General features: G+C 39.6%; 1 protein-coding gene across 2 annotated transcripts in view; it reads left to right on the plus strand.

Moving 5' to 3' along the window:
* RARB (retinoic acid receptor beta) overlaps positions 1-22,599 on the plus strand; it is a 321,973-nt gene that overhangs the window by 23,839 nt on the left and 275,535 nt on the right. The window contains exon 1 of one of the 2 annotated variants that reach the window (XM_035319059.1): positions 14,408-14,528. The exons of the other annotated variant lie outside the window; for it this stretch is intronic. The gene's annotated coding sequence lies outside the window, so the exon portion shown is untranslated. Of the gene's footprint in view, positions 1-14,407; positions 14,529-22,599 lie in introns of those variants that run through there. 2 annotated transcript variants of the gene reach the window in all.

Consider the following 22,599-nt stretch of genomic DNA (forward strand, 5'->3'; position numbering starts at 1 on the left):
CCCCACAGCAAGATGTGGCTGTCTTCCACTGAAGTCAATGCCTGAATTCTGCAGCAGCCCAGCTTGATGCTTGTGCTTTGCCTCTGAAGTGTGGTGTCCACTGCTTCAAGCAGCCGGTCAATTTAATCTAGGGGAAAACCAAAAAATCCACTCCGCGTTAGAGGGGTGTTTCTGTGCAGGGGTTCTTCGTGGGGCTGTAGATGGGTGAATTTACAGTTTCAGTGGCTGTGGCTGCAGTTTCTTTTCTATGCTGGAAACAGGATCATACTGCATTTTTCTCCTGCGTACAGGCATAGTCTTCAACACAGTAGTTTTTTATATTGCTTATCTACTTAAACAAGCATAGGAAGGCAGTTCCTTAATGTATCGAATTGTTTCATAATTAATTATAATTGTACTTTTGGCTTCCACTTCTAAGACCTGACCTAGACCAGTTTATTTCTTTCTTGTCAGAACATGTTTTGCAAATGGAATCACAAGAAGCGATTAGTAATAATCTTGCTGAAAAATTACTCTGCATAGTTAATTCTGAGATGCTTTGTCTGTGAAAGATGAGTATCATTTAATTTCAGATGGAAAAGCACACGGAGCTTGTAAGTGGAGTTTGAGAAACTTGCATAGGAAATCTGTTTCTGGTTTTACTTGAGTTCAGTTTAAAAGCTTTGATCGTTTGTACCAGTAAGACAAGAGGGAGCAATAGAGAAAAAGCTTTGGATTTGTCTATCAGCATAAAGATGGGAGTGAGCAGACGTGGAATCAAGCTTCGAGATGCCTGCTGTTCTGTTAGTTTATGTTACCTAGCCAGCTAAAGCAACTTTTCAATGCTGGAGATACCAAAAGACTTTTTTTCCCCCATTAGACTTCTGTTCTCTTGTGCTGTTTTCTGTAATTTGTGTAATACTGTAAGTTCTTACTGTTTTATCAAAGGGTAGCAGATTGTTTTCATTTTAAATGAAGAAATCCCTTCAGATTATACATTTTCTGCTCAGCTGCAGACTAACAGTTTTTTTTTCCAGTCACAATTGTAGGGTATATTGCCAGAAGATAATCTGTTCCCTCTGTGTCTCAGTCATGCTTATTACCTTTATTTTATTATATACTTTGAGCCTGTGAAATGATTTCTTAACTGCACTTAAAGATAGTTTGTGTAGACAGCAAAATTACTGCTCCCGCCCTCAGGATCAATTTGTAACGTGCTTTTATATAAATATTATGTGCTATACTTTGGTATTGTTCATAGTCCAGAAGATAACTGCAGTGATGAGTCTTATTTAAGAAGCATGATGAAAACTGAGTCCATATGGAATTTGAAGGAAAAAGTACTTAATTAGCTGTGATCTAATGCTGCTGTCCTTTTTCTAGCAAGACTGCTAGTGCCCCCCGAAGCTTATTTTTGCAGGAGGGAGATACTGGTTTTAGTACAGCCATTTATTAAATGTGTTCTGATTTTTGGGGGAGAGAGAGCAGCCATAAAATGAGGATTTTGTTAACTTGGACTGGCAATTATAAATTAATGTCTTGTTGTTTTTTTTTTTTTTTTTTAAGATTCACAGAGGAGGGAATGGGGGAGTAATCCAAGATGGGAAATGAAAGAGATGTTGGTGGAAATTCAGGCAAAGAAGTTCAGGAAGGGGAGGAAACATTTCACATGATCTTAAAAAAGATGGAAGGAAAGAAAAAAGGGAGAACTGTCAGATTACAGAACAAAATGAGTTGCAAACTGGCAAGTCATGAACCCAGACATACTGCTCTGGTCTGCTTATATTTTCTTTCCTTGTCTATTTTCCTCCTCTCCTATCCCATCACCTATACCAGAATAACAGTTTACTAGAATGAGATCATGAAAGGGCTGAGCACTGCAGCTCAGAGGTGTCTTAACATCTTTATGTTGACTGCCTTATGCACATTTACTTAGGTTACCAAGGAGATACTCACATGTGTTCAGTTTTTTCATTACCATCTTTCGATGTTACGCCAGGTAAAAGCATCATCAGAGCCTCAACAGAGCACTACTTTTTGTACCTGCGTGAAATACCTGGATGGGAAAAGAGCGTATGCCTAGAGAAACCTAATGCCTGACAGCCCCATAATTGGGTTGCTGCACACCATTCTTACAGCACTGTTTTTATACCTTTTCACCATGCCTGCTGAATGGGTGTCAGGTTTTGAAACATTAGCACATGGAAGCATCACCCTTTGTCACCAGAGCTAAACAAAATGATGTAGGCACCGGAGCCAGACTCTAGAGGAATGAATGCTGTGCAGAACGCTGCCAAACAATGGCTCAGAATAAGATACAGCAAAAGATCTTAGATATTCATGTTTATTTGTCATTAGGTTTGGTACAAATAAAAACACACTTTCCCAGTGTTGTATTTGAGATACAAGCAAGATTTTTAATGTCTTGTTTGTTGATTCTAAAATCCCAGTTACTGTTTTTTTTATCCACGTGACTTTCCTTCCAATTACTTTCAGATGCCTTACTACATGTTTCAAGGTACCTTGTGTAATGCTCTATCAGATACAAGGGAGCCTTAAAGTGATCAAAAATTCCCACTCCTCAATGACTGCTGGAATGATATGAAATCTGCGTTGCCTCAGTGCTGGAAGTCCTGCTAGCCTTATAAATATTTGTGGCTTTGATTCCTGTTTAATGTAAAGATTCTTTATATTCCTTGGCAGCATAAATGAGCTTTTAAATAGGTGCAATTGTAACTTGAACCGTAGAAGCATGCAGCTGAGGCCCTCGGGTGGGTGGGATCAGAGCCAGTGCGCAGCCTTGGGTCAGGCGCCGTTTTGTGGGCAGCCCTGAGCAAGGTCTGACCCGCTCTGCTCCATCCCAGTTCCTTTTCTTCTCTCTGCTTCTCTTGTGGCTGCAAGGATGATTTTAATTCAGAGTGGAGACACACTGCCTTGGGTTGGGTCAGATGTGCCACCCCATGTGGGGACCTGGCTGAAGCTGTGCCCTGTCCTGGGCCCCTGCTTGTCTCCATCTGTGGGGCTTCCCGCTTCTGCCACGGGGTGAGCCCTGCTCCTCCTCAGTTCTCTGTGGGGCTTTTGGGTATAAAACACAGTATGTCCAAAGATAGGTGCCTTTGTGCACATGCTGTCAGTTTCCCAGAAAGCTTGCTTTCTGTGTAGGATGAGCTAAATGCTGGGCGTTGGCATCCCAGTACATCTGGGACTAAGAGTTTTTGCTGTTTACTTAAAAATAACTTCCACCCTTGGTACCTGTCCTGCAAAGCTCTCGACTCACTGCCGTTAAGTGTTCTGCAAGCTTCAAGACCTACATTTTTGCTCTCCTTAGGGTCGTCTTTAATGTATGTCTCATGTGAGTTGGAACATCAGTCTTGTCTTAGGTCTTCAAGACTAAGCATTAATTTTAACTGGGGGTTTTCACAGAACTTGAATCATTGAGACGGTGCTTTGCTTTTAAAAGCCAGTACAAGTCATCTGTAATTCATCCAGAAAGTGCTTTGCCAGAAATGTCAAGTGATGAGCCATGCTAAAAGTATGACTTTGAGTATTAACATGTTGTAGTAATTGCAATTACAGTTTAAGCTCCTTTGTTAACTACGTATTCTTGAGACAACATAGTACAGGGCAAGGCTGTTTCCAGGATGTGATTTGTCACATGCTTTTTCTCTTCAGACTGGTGCTTTAAAATGATGTCTTCGTACAGATCGGTTAAGACTGCCCTTTCCTGTAAAACCACACGGAGCCCAATCCTCTTGCATGGCTGTGATGGCATTTACTCCCGTTTCCTTCTGTAGAACACAGGGAACAACTGCACCTAGGCAGAGGAGAGGAAGAGTGGGAGCCCAGGACAGAACGAGCAGGAAGAGTTTGTGCCTGCTGGAGCCAGTTCCTCTCTGAGAAGCCATAAATATTACCTCTGCCTGGGAGGAGTTTGTATGCACGGCCTTCTTCTCACCTGGCTGTGGTCCAGAGGATGACAATGGGGTAGTCACTACCACCATAATCACTTACCAGGAGGCTCTGCATTAAAACTAGAGAGACAGCACAGCTATTGACTCAGGTAGTTAAGTGTGACATAATTTAATAGAAATCCTGTTTGTCATTACAAGAAATTAACTAGAAAATCATGCAGAAGCTACAACATCAGAAGGGCACTGTTGCCTGAGACTATAAAGCCAAATGCTAAGAAATAAGAAAATAACAGATTTAAGGTATTAGCAATATGAATTTGGTGCAATCGAGCAGGATTATTGGTTGTAGCTGTAATAGGTAATAAGTTGTTCAAATGACCAAAGGACTGGGAGTTTCATCGTAGTTTACTCAGAATATTCAGTGTATTTTGCTCACTTCAGCTTCTCAAGTAGATCCGTATCTTGTTTACACTCAAGTATTTCATCAATGGGAAAGGCACTCAGATATCCTAGCAAGGTTTGGTACCTGTGAGGCTGAAATTAGGAGCTGGATTGATGGACATTCTGTCGTGATGATGGGTGCCTGATAAATGTGGTTTCTAGACTTGGCACATAAAACACCCGTACATGGCCAAGCAGTGGCTTCTGTGGTATTCACCGGCTGCTTAGAGTTAGGAAGTGGTGTACTCTGCTATACCTGCCACATTTTTTGTTGTCTGCAGTCAATTTATAATGACATCAGCTTTAATTTTTAAGGATTCTGCCGTACTGGGTTTTAAAATATTTTTAGGAATATCTTAATGGCAGGATTTTTTCCATAGACCTGCCGTATTCCATTGATTTACTGTTCAGTTGTTGGTATAGATTTAGAAATATGCTACTTCTACCACACAGCAGAATTCCCATATGTAGAACTGTACCTGATTGGATATCTTTTATTTATTTATTTTCATTGATTTTCTTTATTCTGAGTAGATTTAAAGATGCCAAGCATAAATGCACAGAGCTGCAAAGCTCTGAACTAAGTGGTGTGTGAAGAAGGTGATTTTTTTCCAGGGGTTTGTTATAACCTAGATGCTGAATTTGCAGTGAAAATGGTGAAGCACTGGACTGTAAAGTCAGATTCTTGACTGAAGTCCCCCAGCATCTCAGTAACAACAATAAATAAATAATAACAGCTGTAGGGGGGCTTGGAGATGGGAACACGTGTGTGTTTGTGTGTGTGTGCATGATAAAATCTGTGTATCCAAAGATTGGCTTGTCTGCTGAGTCTCTTTTTTTGGGGGGGAAGGGAGCTAGAACAAGACTTTGATTTTTTGCAGAAGTCCAAAATTAATCCAGCCCTTTGTGTTGAACTTAAGGTATGAGTTTAAAAAGATGGTTATTTGCACATCTTGAAGGAAAATAATTCCACGTATGAACAGGTAGCAATAAACCTGTTTTTTTTTTTTTTGAGCACTCCAAAAACTAATGAACTGATCTCAATACCAAAGCTTCCAAGCCTGCGTACGTTCTCAGCCTAAACCAGATTTAGTTTGGCTTCCTTTAAAGGCCAAATATTCTAGTTTCTTGGGAAGTGGAGGTATTGCATCATTTTATGCCTAAATTTCATTTTGGAATCCTGAATGGAATTACATTGTCTGATAGCAATATTAAATACGAAACAAATTGAAAGAATTAATACCTTTGAATATTCAATACCTGTGCTGGGGAACAGACTTGCAGTGTTTGCTGCTTGTCACAGTAAAATGATTTATTTGAATGTTTCTTGTCACTCTTGTATGAACAGTGAAAGAGGTGTATATGTAAGGTCGAATGTATATGTAAGGTCAGCACTGTTTAAGTCAGACATTTTTTTAAAAGCAATTACGTATCTAACTGTGGGGTGGACAGCACTTTTTGAAATAACAAAGCAGAGGTTACCCAGCTTCTCAGAATAAAAAAGATGAATTTACCTTAATCTGTTGAGCTTGCCTTTCCTCATATGAAATTGTTCTTGCATATCTCATTCGTGACTTTATTTTGATATATGACCGCTGATAAATTAAAACCTGTACGTATATAGTTGCTGTAAATCATCTTCTGGAAAGTCTTGACCAGCAGAGGGCTTCTGTCCCTGGGAAATAATCCCTTAGTACGAGAGCAGAGAGCTTTAACCGAGCACACTTCTGCACTAGTTGTCCGTCTCTTGTGGTCCTGCAGACTGCCCGGTTCTCTGGAGTGGTGCAGGAGCTCATAGCCACCTGTGGTCGTCTTATATAGGTTGTCTGTGATGCAGGGTAGGGGAAAATGTCTTTAGGGTAGGGGAAAATGCAGTCAGTCTGTAGGGGACCACTTGTAATGATGTTCAAATGCCTTTTCAAATACCTTTTTTTTTTCTTCTTTTTTATTTGCAGAGATTCATTTAAATCAATGAATGGGGGGGGCGAGGCGGAAGGGAGGGATGGTTTTCGAGATCTTTGGAGAATGCCTTATAGGATAAATACAGTGTCGGGGGCTGATTTACCAAGAGGTCTGTCTGATGTTACACCAGAGCAAAGATTTTTTCTTTTCCTCCTGCTGTGGCATCTGATAAATCCTCGCTCTGCTATAATTTGTGTCCTTAGCCCTGTGAAAGGTGTTTATGAACATGGGTGCGCTCAAGCAGATTTCTTTAATGACAAGAGGACTGATCTTATGCGCTGCTAGAAACGTATTTTGAATCCATCTTGCCGCCTCATTACAGAATATGCTTCTTGACACGTTGTTTTGCATTTTACCTGGCAGGCATTAGTCTTTCTCTTGGCTGGGTTTTGCATTCCTTTTATCTGCTTTATCTAGAACTCTTTGTTGCTTATTCCGTAGCCATGATGCGCTAAACAGCCTTAAGTCAAATATTGCCACATACACCTCTAAAAATGCCATTAACTTGGCTCGGTGCTGCGAGCCACCCAGTCAGAACCGAGCCTTTCAGCTGGGTGACTGGCAGCATATGGAGAGACAACCTCTTTTGGACACATTTGGTTAAAAAGATAGCGTTTGTTCTGCCTCCCTGTGTTCAGCGCTGCCTTTTTTTTTTTTTCCCTCGGCAGAATTGGAAGATAATAGGATTTTAAAGGGTGAGTAATTGACCGACGACCACTTCCAGCCGCAGCATTTTTCTTCATATTGTGTGGCCTCAGTGCGAAGGTGAGGCGCCGTCTGATTTCTTATTTCCACAGCTCGCTGCACTAAATCCCCTGGCAGCGCGGACAGGCTGCTGGCAGCACAGGGTAAACAGAAAGATATGCAACTGTTTCAGGTGCTTGTTTTTGGTCTTTAACTGCATTGTGTATCGAAAGGGATAGTGTGCATTACCAGATGTCACAATTGAGCAGAATAGTTGTAAACTTGATTTTTATTTCCAACGCTGATACTAAATTTGTTGAAAATTCTAAATATTTTGTCTTTTTTTTCCCTTTATCCAGAAATAAGTTTTGGATGTGTTTTTCTTTTTTTTTTTTTTTTTCTGTCACATTAATTGTTGGTGACTGGATTAAGGCAGGAGGTTACAGAGTCTTGGGAACACGGCTGAGTAAGGGCTTTTATTGCTGAGAGAGGTTGGGGAACTTGCAAGGAAGATGGCAGTAATAGTTTAAAGCTTCATTCACCGTTGGGGAGGTTTGCAAGAAGGAGTCAAATGTTCTAATCACCCAGGAGGGAGTGAATGAACACTTTTTTATGAGGATTTATTTTTTATTAGGCAGTAGTGGCTGTTTCCCTGTTTTCATTTCATCTTTTCCACTTTCTAGCATTTTCCCCCCACTCTTCCCTCCCTCTCTCCCTCCTCTCCATTGCTGCTCACGTGAGGCTGGAGGCCCTACCAGTAAAGGACCATTAGATGAGCGTTTCCCTGCCATCCCCCCTTGTCTAATTTACCTCTGGAGGTGGGTGGCAGCCCTCTGATCTCAGTGGGGTTTTAGGTGGACTTGTCAGCTTGCTGTTGTGGTGGCTGTCGTACAGTCGTAGACAAAGGGTAGGCGTATGGAAAAAACAGGGGAGCTGGAATAACCAGAGCCAGCTGCGCTTGGAGCCAGCCTAGCAGCAAGTTGGTTGATGTAGTGCTAAAACCCTGTCTGGGGAGTCTTACTGCGGTTTGGGAGGCTTATTTGCATGTTTATTTAAATAGACTTGAAATTGACATGTAATCAGTACAAACCCGTATCTGTTGGTTATCCTAAATATTGAAATAAGCTTGTCTAGGTAGTTTCGCAGTAGTTCCTATTGGTTGTTGTAAAGCATACAGCAGGTACAGGACTGTGGTTTTAGATGGGAAACAAGGGTGGCAGAAGTTTCTGATAACACCCTCTTCACATTTACCAGGTCTGCATAAGAAAATGGTGTCAAAACTGAAGCAGTTTGCTTAGGTCTTCATGAAGTTTTTTAGAAACTGCTCTCGGTTCTTCAGTTAGTCTGCTACGAACCTTACAGATCGTCCTGGTGGTATCTGCATTAGTGATACGTAAAGCCTGCACATGTTAAGTGCAACGTGAATGCATTATGCCTCTTTGGAAATAATTCAGAATAAATAAAAGCACTTGCAGCTGAACAGTGCAGTGTTACGGTGGAAAATAACCAGAATGCACGTTACTGTAAAAATGTTTGATAATGATTGAACTTTGTTCTCTGTGCGTCCCTTACCTCAGTGAGTTACTTGCTTAGTTTAAAAGGTCAAATAAATTAAAAGACAAATTAATGTTAACATGTTGGTGAACTACTTACTGGCTTTAATTGTAACTGTAAGAGCAGATACCCCGAGGCAGATTTAAGCAGGAGCAACTAACATTGTTATGATAGCCTCAGGAAGCAAGTGTAACAGACAGGATGTTTTGTAATAAAACTGTAAAACAATTAAAATAGCTGCACAAAGCATGCTGCTTTTTAGCCTGTCCAAAGGAAAGGGCTGTGAAGGGAGTGTCAGCCAGCCACAGCATCATAGCTGTTATAAATTGCCATCTACTTTTGGAAGGGGCAAAAGATGGATAACAAAGTCGACAAGTAAATACATGCTACATAAATATGCATAAATCCATTACCATCTGCCACATTGTCCAATTTGACTGGGTTGTCTTTCTGTGTCTACCACATAAATCAGTTTAAAGCAGTTTCCCTCAAGCAATATTTTCAGTAATGAACGGGTGAAAGATCTGCATTCTTGGGTTGTGACTGCAGTCCTGGTATATAATACAGAAAATACTGTATTTACCATTTTCACGCACACACACAAAAAAAGCTGTAGTAAAAAGATTTATTTGGCCATGCAGCTACTAAACTTTGCATGAGTCTTTGGAAGCCAAGCCAGGAAGTTGTATTATCAGGCATTTTGCTTGGCTAGGAATTTTTACTGTTTTATTTTATACAGTCACTACTGCAGAGAGTAAGTAAAGATTAGAAATATCAGTCACTAAAAGCACTGTTTTTGCATTCTAGCATTATGAGCATTTTAAAATAATTTTTCATAAAGCTTCATTTCTTGCTTGGTAAGCAAACATAGCTCACAGTACCACTGTTTATTCTTTGTGTCATCACTGTGATATGTCTCAGTTTAGGTCCAAGTAATTCTATTTTTCTGTCCTGTACATGCATAGCACACTTGCATTTAATCTTATATCCAGATGTGGCCTCTGTCTCTTTACATACAGCTTGTATGATTTTCCTACATCCTGTTCTGGATTTCTCCTAATAGCTATGAGTATAGGATCGCTGTGCTCTGCTGCACATTCATCTGGGCTTCGTTTCTTTTACACAGAGGCAGCTTTACACTGTTCTGGCAATGAAATGGGGCCGCAGTGAGAATGAGTCTCAAGACCCAGCTGTCTTGTCTTATTTTTTATGACTTACCAAATAGATTGCACCGGGATGGATTTTTTTAATGTAAGAAGAATGTATTATAACTGGATTGATTATTTCTCTATTTATAGTTTAAATCTCTTTTTAAAAAGTGCATCTTTTTACATATATTTGTTCCTTGTTTTCACTCCCCAGTTTAGAGATTTAGAGATACTATTGGAAGTATTTATGGTTGGGAGATTAAGGGTATATGTTAGGACTTTACATCCAGATTTTCTTTCTGGTAAGAACTTTCATTTAAAAAATGTTAAAATACTAATTTACAATGGAAAAAAAAAGAAAAGATAGCATTCCTACAAAGAAGCTGAAATGAATTTATATACAAAACAACTTGATAACCCGACTTCTCTCTGCAGGCATTTGCCTCCAGTAAGTCAAAGGTGAAAAATCTAAAATGACTGTCAGGGTGCTTCTGTGGAGCTTTGTTAGTCTTTTTTAAGTGGAGCTTTTTATTTTTATTTTTATTTATTATTATTATTTTTTTTAAGTATTTTTAAAACTCTCTAGTTGGGTGTCCTTTAGTTGGTTAGCAATCTAACTTTGGATTTCTGTTCTTCTAGAGTCACACAGGTTGGAAGTGTAACTTTATTAGTATATTTTTAGTTAAAGTAATGTGTAGGTAATACTGAAACAATTTTTCAATGTGGTAAAGATTTATAGTGTTAGAAAAATGGCCTCAGAAAAACCCCCACAACTTTACCTTCAGGTAACAGACATTAAATGTTAAAGCTACAAATGAATCCACTTGGAAAAACCGTGTCAGAGTTGGATTTATTTCACTTCAAATTAGCTGTCTAAACATTAGATGTCGCACACAAGCTGGTTGCCCAGTCTTCTAGAGTTCAGTCATAGAAGGGAACAGGGCCCTCAGAGAAATCATCTCATCTCAAGAAAAGTGACTGCGGAACGTGGGATACATTCCTGTTGGAAGGCAGACTGGCTGTACTGGCTGGGATGGGAGCCTAAATTTCTTGACTAAGTTGTAGTTAGTTGGTGCTATTTGGATGATTCCCATCCCAAGTGGTAAGAGCCTCAATAGCCAGTGGTTTTTTTTTTTTTTTTTGTTTTTTTTTTTTTTGTTTTTTTTTTGTGTGTGTGTATGGCAGTGAACAAATCTCAGCTGATTTTGATATGGTAGGAACAGTGTGTTTATGATTTTTAAGAATCTAGATTTTTAAAATGAAATATTTCTAGAATATGCCAGTCATCACACGGGTTTTGTACAGCTGAGTCTGAAGTCTATCTTCCTTATCAAGTGATACGTGAAATAATAGACCAAAGTGAAAAGGTTTGTTTGAGAATGGCCCTTTCCTGATCTTAAAACTACTCTTTCATCAGTTCTGTGAGTTAGCTGGTTTCCTTTGGGCATGCCATGTGCATTTGGAGGAGAAAAGATAGACTTGCATATCAAGGCAGGAAACCTTCCTTCTATTTCCAGCTCTGCCACAGGCTTCCTGTACGACCGAGGAACTGATCCTGCTGACCTGATATGTCTTTTTAAAAAAAAATAAATTAAAAAGGAAAAAAAAAGTTGTTTTCACGTGTAAGTTTGTAATGCAGTATTTTTGTTACTAGTTTTCTTGTTCGTAAGATCAATACTTAACATGTTTAGGAGGATCTTAAGTGAATTAATTTTCCTGCCGGCTTCAAATGCTCTCATGTAGGATGCTGTATGTGTGGAGAAAATAACTTTTAACTGTTACTGCACTATTAATCCTCAAGGAAGACTCGAGGAAATCTGTGCAGGGCACCTATGTCTGAAACTGTCATGCTCCCTAGCCTTGATAATGAAGTAAAGAGATAAAGCCCTCCCTAGAAATGAGGCGATTTGTTATTATTTTCGAGCAGCGATGGCAGGAAATAGGAACAAAACAATTGCTCTGAAAACAATTTGAATGTTGCTCCAGACAAATAAAAGACTGAGGCAGTGGCTGACCTCTCCTGACAAACAGCTGGAGCCAAAAATGGCCACAGAGTTGTCGCTTAAGGACTTAATGGAGGAGATCTTTCAAATCAAAGAAACAGTAAACAAGGTAGATGGAGCTTTTACAGAGGTTAAAATTGAGATAGCTCAAATGAAAGCCGGGCTAAATGAAATTAAAGAAAAGGTGAATCAACAGCTCCGCGTGTGTGAGGATGAATTGCTTACGTTAAAAGAGACTTCTAATCAAATCAAGTTTCTGGAATGATCTTTGAGGAATCAAGAGAATAAAAGGAGGAAAATCAAATTTGGGACTGGGTACCTAGAAAAGGCTTGGAGGACATCACCCAGAGGGAGGTTTTGAAAATATTGCACCGGGGCTGATAAAAGTGAATGTCGAGAGGCCTTTGAAGTGGAAAGGTTACACCTGTGCTTCCTCAGATGCGTGCAGTAGATGTCAGCCTTTTATATTCGAAATGTTGCGTGCTCCTCATCTGTAGCAGATGATAGTGGTAAAGTTTCCTGCTGTTAGTTTTCAGATCCTTCTCACTAGATCTTAGGTTGACGCAGGCTATCCGCAATTGACAGTTTTACAGCCTCCGTGAATGTGGGGCCTGATTTATAAGGCCCTAGTAAAACGGGGACAGGTTATTGAATGACAATACAGCAATAACAGGATGAACCAGTCAGACCGTCCTCGGATTTAGGAAGGTGCCATTTCCCTACCAGTAATGAATGCAAAGACGTTTTGTTTTGCAGAGCCATGCTCGCTTCTAAAATGCAGTGACCTACTTAGGAATTACTGTGAGTGATAGGCTAGATTATCCGTGTGCTATTTTAAGAAATACTAGAAAAGAGTATACAGGAGGATATTCCTCTGGTAATTTCCCCATTTCGGTATTGATTCTGCCAAAGTAGTGAAATATGGAGGGGACAAGGAGAGGATGAGACATTACAGTGCCTGACTCTTCACTGGCAGAACCTTACATCAGCAGGAAAATTAAGGATGCTTCTGTAGAAGCAGCTTGTGTTGGGCCAGGCATTTGACAGTAACATGAGTTTGTTCTAGGGTTGAGCCTAAAATGCGTAGTTTGCAGCTAATTAGGACAAATACACCAATAATGAGAATGGGAAAGGACACCTCTTTGCAGTTCTGCAGAAAGGAAATGTTGGCAATATCGAAGCAACAAAACAGTAAGATGAAAGTCTTAAATTAAGGTGGAATTAACTCAGCATTTGTGTTGTTTCTTGTCTTGAACTAACTACCAGTTGCCATCCTGATAAAGATTCTTAATTCAGGATAGAGCAGTTTAACATGTTTGTTGTTTTTTTTTTTTTTCTCCTTAGACTTTTCTGAATGTATGCAAGAATCTTCATTATTCCTTTTCTTACATATTTCCTTTTAAATATTTTCTTTATCCATTTTTACTGGCATTTACCGCATTATTTTTTTCTTTATTTCTACCAGTTTTAATTAAAGTAGGTGAACTGATTTAGAAGAAGCAAGTAGTGGTTAAAACATTTTAGTAACTGTGATCAAAAGTATGAATATTTCATTAACTTGGCTTCCATTTTTGTGTTCATCTTTGCTCTTCATGATTCATGCTGAAGTATGTATAACACTGTCCTCTATAAAATCCATAACCATCTTACTTCTAGATGATTTCCCTTCTTTTTTTTCTCTTTTTTTTTTTCCCCAGCCCAGTACTGACAACCAAATATTGCAGACACAATCACGGGTTTAGTTTGACTGAAGATTCTTTCAGATTTTGCGTGCTGAGATGAATCAAGCATTCCAGTTCCTTGATGCTGATTAGTCACTTGCAGCTAAGTTGGTTTCTTTGGTGAGGTAGTATTTTAGCTGGAGAGAAGAGAAAGTCCTCAGAGTGGCAAAGAATGGAGAACAATAGTCAAAGAGTCCATGGAGACAAAGGAAAAGTCTTGGAGGAGCTGGTACTTTCCATGCTTCTCTTTTTACAGTCATTATCGTATCCTCCTACAAACTAGTAAGAATAATGAGACCAGTTAGTGCTATTGTTGAACGTGATCCTAGTGGGAAATATTTTCCCCATTGGATCAAATTGAAAGCGTAGCTTGGGGATTTAACAGCTGGGAGATCTGTCGTTGGTAAATGTGCCAATTTGAATAGCTGAGTGAGAGTTTGCCCCTTTTTTACAGAACCCTAGTCAATCCGTTTGGTTAAAATAAGGGTTGTAAATGTCCTCAGCTGGAGATTTTGATGGGCTTCTGTGTTACGCAGCAGGAAGCCTGAAAAGGCTGATTGAGACGTCAGAACTTTCCTTTCAGTGTCTTCTGATAAAGGTGTACTGTAGAGAGTTCAAACTATGAGAATGAAAAAAAGTCTTCAAATATTTGTCTAGATTGGTTTGTTTTGGGGAAGAGCTACAAAGCATATTATTGTTTTGGGAAAGGCACTACAATCTCGTGCTTACAAAACCAAAGACTTCACAAACTTCACTCTTCTAAAAGGGTCACAGGAAAGGTCAGTGCATTTCTAGGTCTGCATTTGTAGGAATGGTCTTAAAATAGAGATTTTTTTTCTGTTTGTGTCATTCCCTCTGCTCTTACTTGCAGGGGATGCAGTCTCATGAGTGCCTTGAAAATCGGCTTCAATCAAAATGTTTTTCTTTGCACTTAATTGGCTTCCAAGTTAGTGTTCCATCTTACACCAGAAATAGATACAGGATCATCTCTCTTTGATTTACAGAGTTCTGGATGCATATGCTAGGTGAAGTATGGCAAGAAACTTCAGATTTCTGAGAATAAAATACTAGGGTAGAACTTCTTCACCTGGATCTTGACTGTGACAGATGAAACAAGATAGTGTGGTAGGTAGCAATTTTCCATGCCAGTCCCACTTTAACTTTGTAGGCAAGTTACCTTACATCTGTTTGTCTATCTAGCTATAAATGTATGTGAGAGAATATATGAAGCTAGATGGAATATGTATTTATATTACATAATATTTAGTAATGCTTTTATAAATTGTATTCAGACTATTACTGTACATGTAGATTTTTGTACTAACTATATTCTAGAGCATTTGGGGAGGTGTTTTTTTATTTTTTTATTTTTGTACAGGCTCACCCTGGCACAGTGGCTAGATGAGCTTTTGAAATGAAATTTCCAGGTTTCATTCAGTGGCACAGTGGTGCACACTTAGTGCATTTATGCCTAGGAAAATAAAGCATTCGTGAGCAGTTGGTGTGGAAATGCTTTTCAGTGTGTGCTCTGAGCTGCAAGGTGAGGTATACCACAACTGCTGTCTTCAAAAGGGTTACAGCTGGTGTTTGCAAGTTCTATGCAAACAAGTGGAGGAATCTCCCTTATTTTTGTAGTTCCGTACTGTGGTAATCACAGGCTTCAGTGATTCAGTGATTCAGCTACGCACCAGTAATCTTGGAATAACTATACGATGAGCAAAGCTGCGTCTGCTTCACAGTCAGAAGAGTTCTCTTCTAGTGCTCGGATACCCTATGACCACAAGAGCCTCAAGAATAGGAATGGTGTTGGTGGTAGCTTCATAACGTAGGCACATCATTACAGCAAGACTCTCCATTCCTCACTGATGGTGTGGAGAAAACCCTGGGTGGCACGTGCTGAGTACCTGGACACCAGTAGTAGCTCGAATGTCCTCAGTCCGGGAACTGCTGAAAACCCTCTGAGTTCTCTGTGCAAAGTGTAAATGAAATCTAACAGACACTTAGAAAGAGTGATTGCTTACTTTATGTAACGGAGTTAATATGTACCTGGAGTATAAGTAGAGGGTTCAGTGTGTTGGTGAAGAAGTGGAGAGGTGTTGAAGCTGCTGTGTACCATTTGTCCCATCTGTGGTGATCGTGGAGGCTCCTTGAATATGGGTATAGTCCCAGTGGATGGTGCTCTTCCAAAGTAATTGCGTGGCCAGCAGGTCCAGGGAAGTGACTGTCCCCCTGTACTCGGCTCTGGTGAGGCCGCACCTCGAGTACTGCGTTCAGTTTTGGGCCCCTCGCTACAAGAAGGACATGGAGGTGCTTGAGCGAGTCCAGAGAAGGGCTACGAAGCTGGTGAGGGGCCTGGAGAACAAGTCTTACGAGGAGCAGCTGAGGGAGCTGGGACTGTTTAGCCTGGAGAAGAGGAGGCTCAGGGGTGACCTTATCGCTCTCTACAGGTACCTGAAAGGAGGCTGTAGCGAGGTGGGGGTTGGTCTGTTCTCCCACGTGCCTGGTGACAGGACGAGGGGGAATGGGCTAAAGTTGCGCCAGGGGAGGTTTAGGTTGGATCTTAGGAAGAACTTCTTTACTGAGCGGGTTGTTAGTCACTGGAATAGGCTGCCCAGGGAAGTGGTTGAGTCCCCATCCCTGGAGGTCTTGAAAAGACGTTTAGATGTAGAGCTTAGGGATATGGTTTAGTGGAGGACTTGTTAGCATTAGGTCAGAGGTTGGACTCGGTGATGTTGGAGGTCTCTTCCAACCTAGATGATTCTGTGGTTTTGTGATTCTGTAATTAACTGATTTTCACCCATATTTGCCAACCATGTCATCTGCATGGACGGTAGATCTTAAGGAAACTGGGTATGTTGCTGTTGTTTTTTTTTTATGGTCTTTTCAATGGTACAACTGAGTCATAACATAGCCCAGCTCATATGATCTGCAGAAGACATTTAAAAAATTATGCTTAATGTAATGTTAATGTGTAATGAGTATGTAGTCTTCATCTTGAGTGAATCTTTTTTTTTTCTTTTTCTTCCTGAATGCTGAAAAATAAAACCTTGAAAAACACCTTTTTTTTTTTTTTTTTTTGGTGGGGGGAGGTGTATTATGAGCTTTCAGAAAAAAGGCAATATTGGCTTGTCTGGGCAGATGTTGCTGTGTTATGTCTTGCGTCAAGATGAGCAGAATCACTTTTAAGAATGGGTGCTGTAGAAGTAGAGGTAAAAGCACACTGCCACAAGGGAGCAGTTGCAGTTGCATTTTTTGATTTTGTTTCAGATAGATGCTTTGTTTTTGTTCATACGCAAATGAAGTGCCCATTTCATTTAAGACAAAGGAGGTGAATTTAAAATATGAAACTATACTTCCTAAAGTGTTCTACAATATCCTGTGGTACATAATTAAATAGAGGAGACCTGTCAAGACATACAGGAATGTTCTTTTCTGTGTTTTTTTTTTAAAGCAGATCAAAGTTGTACTGTAATTTTTTATTTTTATTTTTTCAAGTCCTGCTTTCCAGGATGGCATCATTGCTAGGTACTTCACGCTGTAGATACAACAGCTGTGTTAATTAAGTAGATATGTCACAGCACTGAAGCCAGTGCCTGCTGCCACTGTGCAAAGGCAGCCAAGAGCTACAGCAAACAGAGCCTCACAGCAGCTTTAGCAATGTGATACCAAGTGTAGTAAAGCAAACACAAAAAATAAGCTATGGTATATAAAAAAAATATAAGAGAGAAGATGATACTTGGAGTGTATTAATTGCAAATAAGTATAAAAGATGTGAAATGTGCATTCATTATACCATAAAACAGTTATTACTGATTATGATAAATCAATAAACAGCACTGCAGACAGATGTTAGCAATCTTGGCGCAGGATTTATGGAAGACTTTCTTTCCTTGTAGCCTTATAATGCCTGCCTCCCTCCCCCCCTTTTTTTTTAACCAAATATTGAGATGTCTGATACGTGGTCAAAGAGATCCTTTAACGTTTTCATAAGGAATTTTACTTATCTCTAATGTCTGGACCAAGTTTGGAGACATCATCCTCGCAGGTTTCCTGTATGTCCATTAAGAAACTTGCATGGCCTTTTCCTCCTCTCTGAAATGATGATGAAAGTTGCTGAGTGTTTCAGATCTGCTGTGCTCTTCTCAAACTCATTGTATTTCAGCAACTGGCAAAATACTTTTTTTTTTCTTTTTAATGTGGTACTTGCTTTCACCAAGGTTCATGTTAACTGTAACTGCCGAGGGCAAAATGTTCTTCTATGACTTAGGTTCATTGCAGACCCAGTGATGCAGATGTGCAGGTGAGAGGATCTCTATAAATATGATGGTAATTGTTAGTAATTGGAGGGGTGTGTTTTTTTTCCTTCTGTAAAAGGATCAAAGCTCTATCGTACAGCTGCTAGGAGGGCTACTGAGGACAGCAGTAAAAGCTGAACCTCCAAAAGGATGGAAATGGAGTAAATCCCAACACAAGCTTCTCTGTGGTTTTGAGGCTGACTGGCAGGTTTCCAGGTGGCCGATGCTGCCAACAATGTTTCGTTGTTTGCAGCACTGCAGAGTGAAGGCAGTGTGTGGCTGTTCAAAATGGCAGCACCGCCGTGGAAGAAAATGGAAAGTCGTGGCTTCTTCGGAGCAGAGGCTCCACATTACATCTTAAAAAATACTACCGCAAGTGCCAGGAATAAATTAGTATTAACCTGCTTGTTTTAAAGGGTAATGAAAGATCTGTATAAACATTGTTAGTTCTATAATAAATTTTTCAGAATTGTACAATAATATGGAACCATTATTTTAAAATCAAACCCTACTGTGCATGATGTAGGGATTCTGGAAGCATGTGGAGCTGTCAGTCACCAAATCTCCAGATACTTTCAAAGAATCTCTATATAAATGGTTGAAAAACGAAGTTAGAAATCCCAGATTTCTGGGCCTTGATAGCTATGGAGCTGTGGGGGCTGGCAAAAAAAGAAAAAAAAAAAAAAAAAAAAAAAAAAAAAAGGACATTTTATTTTATGAAGTCCCCCGATTTCTGTTTTAGTTTTTGTAATTAAAAACAAAACAAAAAAACTGAAATACAGACACAGATTCAATTTTGCAAACTCCTAGACATGTGAGTAGCTATGTACACATCATTAGACCCAGGGAACTTAATGAGTATTAGTAGCCCCAAAAGTTCAAACACTTCTTTTTGCATGTTCCTATTACACTATTGAAGTGGGAGATATTTTTTTAAATTTTTTTTTCAGGATTGCAGAATTTCTTTTTCATTGATAACCTTGCTCTTTGGACACAGGATTTATACTACACAGTACCGTAGATGAATCAGGGATGTTGTAATACTGCCACGTTGTGCAGAAATAGCTAAGTGCTAGGATATGCTTGGTACGACAGCCTGCCTGGAGGAGCGAGAGGACCTGGAAGCAGTGCGGGGCTTCTGTTAGTTTTCCTACATGAGGACATGGCTTAAGGAAAGGCTGCCTTTCTCTACTGAGGTGCTTCAGCCTTTTCCCGTAGGTCCCAGAACACACAGTGGTGCTTGTGACTTCAGGCGCACTCCCTGCTTACGTTCTGTTTAGTGTTACGTGAATGGAAGGTGCAGGTACCTAGGAAACAGTTGATGGTAAGGAACTAGGACCTGGAAGTCCTGACTTTGTGGGATGGGTGCAGAGCATTGTTGTGCAAGGTCCCTATAGCCATGATAATTGTAACTGCTCTCTTCTGGCTCACTGTCTTCTTTCCAGTTACTTACCACTCCTTTTGTTTAGTATATGATATTAATTACAATTGTTTAAAAAATACTTCACTTAGTAGCAGAAATATGCGTATGCTTACCTCTATTTTGAGATCTTGTATTATCCTGTTGCTGTGACTCTGGTCTTTTGCTCAAAGCTCTGTTAACCCCATCTCTTCTCCCTCCCTTTTTTATTTTTGCCATAGATGTTGTCATACTTAAAACTAACCTGTAAGCCCTGCAAAGGTAACCGTGCTTGTTTTGCAAAACAGCCTTTACAGTTTTTTTCAAATGCAGAGGCAGACGGAGCCTTTTCTCTAGTGAAGAGAGCCAAGTAAGGCAAACCGACCTTAAGCTTCTTCTCACTTCTTGTGGACAAAATTCTTGATGTGCTTAAATTCAGTGTCAGAAATTTTTAACAGTTACCATTCATGATTATTTTTTCTAAGAATGTAAGGGGTCTTTGCCTTTTTGATACCCTCACAGCTGCTTTAATGAGAGATGCTCTTGAATTTCTTTGACATTTAATACAGTTTGTGAGTATATGAGGTTAGATAGGGCGAGGAGAGACAGTAAGAGAAGAGGCAGGTGTTTTATATCTTTGAGCAATTTCTATTTCTGGCATATGACAGCATTTTAAATTAAAATATTCTAACATAGTTTTTACTATTATTGTAGATGCCATAGGTTTCACTGGGCTTCAAGTTTGTTTATTTTTTTTCTCACCCTCAGTTCGGATCTGTAGCAAACTTTAGTGCACTGTCCTACACGTTATACTGAGTTGTGTCTTTAGAGATGTGATGTAGCCTGAGATTATTCAGTGTGACAACACTCAACCTAACATCATTCAGTTCAGTGCACTGAGAAGTAGAATGATACAATTTTTTGTTTCCTAGAGTGGGTAGCCATCCATTGTCACTCTAGTTGCCATGGGTTATCTGATAGGAACATAGGAATATAGGAGTTGCCATACCAGATCAAACCAGTGGTCCATCTAAGTCAGTGTCCTTTCTCTTAAGACAGGCTGGAGGTGAATACTTCAGACAAAAGTGTAGAAAACCCTACAGTAAACTTAATGTCTTTCACATTATGGTATCTTCTTAATTCTGTCGACTAGACTTTGGTGTGTGCTGTTTAGCAAAAGGACTTAAACCCCTCGTGTTTTTTAAATCCCTTCTGATGTAACACTTGATTTTCATGTTATCTGTCTAAACGTTATCTGAATCCTGCTGTGCTTTTGATGTCAGTGTGGTGTGGTAGCAGTGAATTCCACAAATTAATTATATGGTATAAGTAGGAATATCTAATGTATCTTGTCTTGTTTTGCAAACCTCAAAGATGCCTTACAGTAGATGTCTCGTCTTTAAACTAAAAGGATTCCCATCGGTGTTTCCAGTTTCTACCCTGCAGGATTCTTCCTGTGCCCGTGATGTTTCTAGCAATTCTTCGTCTATACCTTGCTTATGTTACAAGAACAGATCACAATATTTCATATAAAGGGTATGCAGTCATTTTATTTAGTAGCAGTACTTTTTCTATAACACTTCAATATTGATATGAGGAATTCAGGGGAAGAGAGATGTTTACAGTCAGAATTATTTTTTTAATGTCTGACTGCAAATGCCTGAAAATGGTGCTAGAACTATTACTGCAGTGAGGGATTGATTCCTAAATGTATGTCAAAGCCTACACAGCATTAGCGAGAGTTCCTTTCATTTTAATGGCCTATTTTCCTTTTAAGCTAGTATTTCTGCAGTTTAATTGGTGCACTTCCTAACTTCAGGCATTATTTCTTCCTTGTCTTAGTCAACTCAGTTAAGTTCATATGGAATTGAAAACTATGCTTAAAGTAAACCTAACTCGGTAGTTTGCTTCTTCAGTTAGCTCAGCACCATTAATTCAAAAGGTGTGCTTTAGTAAGAGACATGAATCTGTACTTTGGTCTTTTGATCTTACCTCCATCCAAAGTTTTTTAGTGTATAATGCTCTCTAAACTTTTCTTTTATGCCTCTTTTAATTTGTTATGAGCTTTTTTATTTTTTTTATTTTTTTATTTTTTTTTTTAATTAATCAAGAGCTGGTATTCATTTGCATGTTTGCTGAAATGCCATTCCTCATCTGGAGATAGCAGCAACACCTTCTCATATGGCTTCAGTCTGGTAGCTGATAGCAGTGCCCCTTGAATGCAGTCCCGCCTGTGTGGGGCCCTTAAATTCATTGCACACATTCAGCATCGGCTGTAAAGGCCTAAAGCAATTGGATGAGTAAGCAGCTGTATGCAGAATTTTAACAAAAATGTTTATTTTTTTTGATGAACCACAATGAATTCATCCGTTGAGAGTAGATGGTTTATTTTGTAATGTAAAATTAGACCTATAAATCTGACTGCAACTTTGCTGGGTTCTTTTCCTACAAAACTGGCAGCCTCCACTGTCCACTGTCTTAGACTCTAAAATAAATAATGAAAACAACCATAAACACAGGATTTGATATTGATTTTCTGGAGTTTAAGATAATCTGAGGTCTTCAGAGATCAGTATCCTTTACTGTGTCATACACATATGTATGCTGCTGCTATAAAAATAAATAACTGAAGCTCTTTAAGGTCTAGTTTGTGAAAAAGATGAAACATTTATTGGCCACTATATTTTGAACATTGTATTTCTGAAGCTGAATTTGATGCTTTGCGTCCCATAAAATAAAAATGATGAGATTGAAGTCAGTAATCAAAAGAAAAGGGCTTGGTGTGTAAGTCTCTTGCTAGAGTACACGTGGCTGGTTGAACTGAGCTTTGTTTCTAATACACTTTTATAAATTTTTAATGATAGCTAATGAATAAAAAGCTTAGAGGCCTTTGAGATGTTATTTATCAGATTTTATTTTATTTTTTTCTTTGTGGTGTTTTGTGGTGCATCTTCTAGGTCCCTCAGGTTGCAGTCTGTTTCCAAGATGTGGCTTGCCGTTCTTACAGCATTTTGCATGTCTTCAGTGAATGCTAGGGTGGGGTCCAATGGTACTAATTTTGAACTTTTCACATCAACAGATGTTATAAAGACATGCAGGAACAAAACGATGCTCATTTTGTTTCATTCAGGGCGTGTTGGCGTTCCCCGAAAGGAAGACCCACGCGGCTCGGGCGGTCTCGTTTGCTCCTTGGTATTTTTCAGCCCTGACCCATCCCACCAGGTGCCGCTATAATGCAGTGGTGCCTGAAGCCTGTGAGGAAACAGGAAGATATACAGTCCCCAACTCCTGATTAATACAAATAAAAAGGCAGAGGAAATTGCAGCCTGTACCCTGTGACCTGACCAAGCCATTGTAAGTCATCAAGGAAGCCTTGATGAATCAGGAGCAATCTCCTAAATATCAGAGGGCGATAGGGCTCTGTGGGATATTGTACCTACCGTGATACGGATTTCTGCAGTGTGACCATATTACGCCATCAATTTGAGAGGAGAGGGAAAGG

Source organism: Oxyura jamaicensis, chromosome 2 (genome assembly GCF_011077185.1).
Source record: "Oxyura jamaicensis isolate SHBP4307 breed ruddy duck chromosome 2, BPBGC_Ojam_1.0, whole genome shotgun sequence".
Classification (NCBI taxonomy): Eukaryota; Metazoa; Chordata; class Aves; order Anseriformes; family Anatidae; genus Oxyura; species Oxyura jamaicensis.